The sequence below is a fragment of the Pristis pectinata genome, chromosome 23 (genome assembly GCF_009764475.1).
Source record: "Pristis pectinata isolate sPriPec2 chromosome 23, sPriPec2.1.pri, whole genome shotgun sequence".
NCBI lineage: Eukaryota > Metazoa > Chordata > Chondrichthyes > Rhinopristiformes > Pristidae > Pristis > Pristis pectinata.
The window spans coordinates 4,422,408-4,428,244 of NC_067427.1; the positions used below are offsets into that span (position 1 = coordinate 4,422,408).

Consider the following 5,837-nt stretch of genomic DNA (forward strand, 5'->3'; position numbering starts at 1 on the left):
TTTACCTTTCTGAGGGCAGAATAGGCTGGTTTCATTGATATAATCTGAACTGCTCTATTTGCAAAACAAGCCTGCTCACTCCCTCCAGGGCTTCAACAAAACTATGAAGACATTGATCACTGTGTTGGTTCAGTTTTTTTAAAATCCAAAATAGACTTTATTCATCATAAAAAACAAACTATATACAACAATGAAACAGTGCAAACCTTTCCATTCGTGTACGGATCAATGATTAGTGTTACCTTTTTATATATAAAAAACACAGCACCGATACCACTCGTGTGGCTCTGCTTTCGCTGCTGAGGAAGAATATCATCAGTTCTGTCTTTGAATTGAATGTCAGGGGAGAGCGCAAATGCAGTCCCCCACTACCACAAATTTTGCAGTCGGGTATCCCGCATTTGGGGGCGTCGCAGGCGTCAGCACACCCGAAGTGCAATGGGATAGCCTCGTCCTGGGAGAACATTTTTTATATTCCAAAATAAACTTTATTCATAATAAAAGACAAACTATATACAATTACAAAACAGTGCAAACCTTTACATTCTTCTACAGATCATTCATTAGTGTTACCTTTTTGTATAAAGAAAACAAAAGACAAACTAGTTGTTGACTTGGAACTAGAACAGAAACAGCTTGAACAAGGAGAGGTCTGCGTCAGGACCAGGGCTACCTCAAGGACATGCCCTTACGGTGAGGGGGGCGGAATTTAAGGGAGATGTGTAGGGCAAGATTTTTACACAGAAAGCGGTAGGTACCTGGAACAGGCTGCCAGGAGCGGTGGTGGAAGCAGATACGATAGTGGCGCTTTTCAGAGGCTTTTAGATTGACACCTGAATATGCAGGGAATGGAGGGCTATGGATCATGTGCAGGCAGAAGAGATTTAGTTTAATTTGGCGTCGTGTTCGGCACAGACATCGTGGGCCAAAGGGCCTGTTCCTGTGCTGTACTGTTCTATGTTTCTATGTAGCTATGGACAGAGTTCCCATTTCAATTATTCAGATAAATCAGGAAGCAAAATGTAAATATCCATCATGCCTCCCAATAATTACATAACAATTATAGTTAGACAACTCAGTCCTTAATTAATGACATTGTGGGAAACTGGGCTTGTGAGTAACTTGGGAGGTCCCCTAAGCACTTTATTGCACCAGTTTGACTCTGCACTAGACTCCAGATCCATGCATTGTCAGGGTCCATCCATCCTTCCTATTTGGTCCACAGGGACCTGCTCTCCAATGCCCCAGAGTTGGCTCAGGCGCCGACTCTGGATTTACACTGCCAGATCAGAGTTGCCTCTTTGCATTAGCCTCTGCTGGGTAAAGCCACTATCAGCACACGGGTTCTCCACCACTTTCCATTACCCAGCAACCATTGACTGATCATCAGGAGGCTCAGACTTACTGTATCACCTGCTGCTCTGGTTATTTCAGCTGTAGATCAGCAGGGTGTCTACATCAATGGTGCTGAGGTCGAGAGGGTTGAGAGAGGGGAGTGAACATCACCAACAGCCTGTCCTGGTCAAATCACGTAGGTGCCATGGCCAAGAAAGCTCACCAGCGCCTCTACTTCCTCAGGAGGCTAAAGGAATTTGGTTTTTGCCCTTTGACTCTCACCAACTTTTATCGATACACCAAAGAAAGCATCCTATCTGGATGTATCACGGCTTGGTACAGCAACTGCTCTGCGCAGGACTACAAGAAGCTGCAGAGAGTTGTGGACACAGACCAGTGCATCACGGACACCAGCCTCCCCTCCTTGGACTCTGTCTTTACCTTTCGCTGTCTTGGTGAAGCAGCCAGCATAATCAAAGACCCCACCCACCTGGGTCATTCTCTCTTCTCTCCTCCTCCATCAGGTAGAAGATACAAGATCCTGAAGGCACGTACCACCAGACTTAAGGACAGCTTCTACTCCACTGTGATAAGACTATTGAACGGTTCCCTTATACGATGAGATGGACTCTGACCTCACGATCTACCTTGTGACTTTGCACCTGATTGCACTGCACTTTCTCTGTAGCTGTGACACTTTACTCTGTACTGTTATTGTTTTTACCTGTACTACTTCAATGCACTCTGTACTATCTCAATGTAACTGCACTGTGTAATGAATTGACCTGTACGATCGGTATGCAAGACAAGTTTTTCACTGGACCTCGGTACAAGGGACAATAGTAAACCAATACCAATGAGGCATAGACTTGTACAATACAGAAACAGGCCAGTCAGCCCACAATGTCCATCCCTTTTATCACTACCAACTTATACTATTCCCAGTTATCAGCACTGGGTGCATAGCCTTTTATGCTTCGGCGATTCAAGTGCTTGATTACATACTTCTTAAATATATTCACCATCTCAGCCAGTGTGTTCCAAATTCCAACCATCCTCTGGGTGAAAAAATTCTTCCTCAGATCCCCTCTCGACCGCTTACCCCTTACCAATGCCCTCAAGTTTTAGGTATTTCTGCTATGGGAACAGTTTCCTGCTATCTACCGTATCGTTGGAGAGCATTCTGACTGGTTGCATCACAGCCTGGTATGGAACCTCCAATACACAAGAGGCTGCAGAGGGTTGGAGACTCAACCAGCTCCATCATGGGCACAACCCTCCCCATCATCGAAGACATCTTCAAGAGGCCTCAAAAAGGCGGTACCCAGCACTAAGGACCCTCACCACCCAGGACATGTCCTCTTCTTGTTACTACCATCGAGGAAGAGGTACAGGAGCCTGAAGACCCACACTCAATGATTCAGGAACAGCTTCTTCCCATCTGCCATCAGATTTCTGAACAGTCCATGAACCCATGAACACTACCTCATTTTTCCTTTTTTTTGCACTATTTATTTTTGTAATTTATAGATTTTTATGTCTTTGCACTGTACTGCTGCCACAAAACAATTTCCAGTCATATATCATTGATAATAAATCTGGTTCTGATTCTGATATCTACCTTCGTGTGTTCTCTCAGTCAGCAGGTCATACACTCAAGACCAGTGCAGACATCTAATGCTCCCCACGCAGTGGCCGTGCTTAATTTTGGATGAGCCTTTTCTGAGGCCTCATCTACACTCTCATGTGGATTGAAAGATCCCACTTTGGTATTTTGAGCAAGAGCAGGGGAGCTTACCCCAAAATTCTGGCCAACATCCATCCTTCAATCAATATGTCTAGAACAAAATGACAGAAGGGTCTCGACCTGAAACGTCGACTGTCCATTTCCCTCCATAGATGCTGCCTGACCCGCTGAGTTCCTCCAGCATCTTATATGTGTTGTTCCAGATTCCAGCATTTGCAGAATCTCTTGTGTCTCCAAAACTAGAGAACAGTTGGTCATTATCACATTGGTTCTCACAGGAGATAACCGCGTGTTTATTGGCTGCTGTGTTGCCCACGTGGTAACAGTGACATGATTTCAAAAGTACATCACTGGCTGTAAAGCATTTTTTGATGTCCAGAAATTGATAGGAACATTTCTGTGTAAATGTTTTTATTTAAATAAGTTAACTGTTTGGAACCACAACACAATGTAAAGTCTCAGAGACCAAAGCAGCTCGTAAAGTGATTATCTTTCTATAATGAGACAAGATAATTTTTTAACTAAAATTGATATATTACGCAGAAAACGCAGTATTTCTAAACATAAATATTTCCTTTACAAATTTTGCACTTAGTGTACCCTTCAATGGTTGACGGACCTGTTGCGAAAGGTTACTGCTTTCACTGTTTATTTGGATCCCAACCTAGATCTGGTTAGTGCCTTCACTGCCAAGTTATGAAAATAGAAGCAATTCTCTCCCTGTGCCTGTCTCCGCAGGGCTGTGAATGAATGCAGAGGAGTTGTCAGCCCAAAGATATGTACCCCCTCTTCATTCAGTCGGGCCATTGTCTGTTGACAAAGGAGCAGACAAGGCCCCATTCAGAGCGACAGCAACAATGGCAACTTGTTCTCATTCACCCTCGGTGGCTGCGGAAATGTTTGCTTCCCGGCTGGCAGCCGGTTTCAAAGCCTCGATCCCGACCGTTGACTGACAGATGAATCGGAGCGAAAGGGCCAAATCCAGCCGCTCAGTAGCTTCTCTGAGGGAGCTCGGTGCTTTCAGAGTCACCCACAGCTGCAGACGCTGGGAGGTCTTGGCATTGTCTTGTGGTGATTATGGAGACTGGGGCCGGGGAATGGTTTCTCTGGTCTGTCGTCCATGCTTCGTGCATGAGTTGAATAGACACATCTCCAACAAAGGAGCTACAAGTGGATCCAATGTGTATTAGACTCAAGAAAAGAAACAAACAACTCAATCAATAAGTGGAGTGCATGTTGAGCTACCTAGCGGCTGTTGTGTCCAACTCCTGTTTCGAATGTACACTGAGGAACAGAGTCACATACACCAACAGCCTGCATTTATATAACCACCTGTCGTAAAGCAAAATGTTCCAAGGACCACAAGCAAGGCGTTCGATGCCCAGCTGCATGAGGAGATATTATGACCTCTCAATCCACCTCGTTATGACCTTGCACCTTACTGTCTACCTGCACTGCACTTTCTCTGTAACTGTAACACTTTATTCTGCATTCCGTTATTGTTTTTACCCTGTACTACCTCAATGCACTGCGTAATGAAATGATCTGTATGAACGGTATGCAAGACAAGTTTTTCACTGTACCTCGGTACATGTGTCAATAATAAACCAATTTACCAATTTAAAGGTGGGTATCAAAAGCTCAGTCAAAGAGAAAGCCTTAAGGCTTATCAAAGGCAGAAGGAGAGATAGAAAGGTCGAGGGAGAGTGTCCCAAAGGTTAAACCCTTTGCCAGCTGAAGGAAGATCCATAACCAATAGGACCAGAGGAGTGCTAGGGTCCTAAGGAGGGTGGTGTTGGTGAGTGAGACCACAGAGGGATTTGGAAGTGTATTATAACTGCGATTTTGTTAAACCATCACCTATTGGGTGTGAGTGAACATGAGGGACACTGCAGACGCTGACTGACTTGCTGAGTGTTTCCAGCATCTTTTATTTTAGGTTTCCATCATCTACAGTATTTTGATTTTTCTTGCCCTCGGTAGTGCTACACTAACCTGATTGGAGTGGATTCCACACTGGATGAAGTGTAGGTGCCTCCACATTTCTTCTTTATCCATGCATGGGATATAAATCTTCCCTGTCATGGCCCTTGCACCTTATCTGTCTACATGTGCTGTCCTTTCTCTGTAACACTATATTTTTATCGATGCACCATAGAAAGCATCCTATCCGGATGCATCACGGCTTGGTACGGCAATTGCTCTGCTTGTGACCGCAAGAAACTGCAAAGAGTTGTGGACACAGCTCAGCACATCACAGAAACCAGCCTCCCCTCCATGGACTCTGTCTACACTTCTCACTGCCTTGGTAAAGCAGCCAGAATAATCAGAGACCCCACCCACCCCAGACATTCTCTCTTCTCCCCTCCCATCAGGCAGAAGATACAAAAGCCTGAAAGCACGTACCACCAGGCTCAAGGACAGCTTCTATCCCACTGATATAAGATTATTGAATGGTCCCCTGGTACGATAAAATGGACTCTTGACCTCACAATCTACCTCGTTATGACCTTGCACCTTATTGTCTGCCTACACTGCACTTTCTCTGTAGCTGTAACACTTTATTCTGCATTCTGTTATTGTTTTCCCTTGTACTACCTCAATGCACTGTGGAATGAATTGATCTGTATGATTGGTTTGCAGGCAAGTTTTTCACCGTACCTCGGTACAAGTGACAATAATAAACCAATTTTCCAATTTACTATATTCTGCATTCTGTTTTTTTTCATTTTGTACTATCTCAATGTACTTACGT

The 5,837-nt window shown here is 44.4% G+C and overlaps 1 pseudogene; it reads right to left on the minus strand.

Annotated features, from left to right (window-relative positions):
- Positions 1 to 340: 340 nt before the first annotated feature.
- Positions 341 to 489, minus strand: LOC127582327 (uncharacterized; annotated as a pseudogene).
- Positions 490 to 5,837: the final 5,348 nt, after the last annotated feature.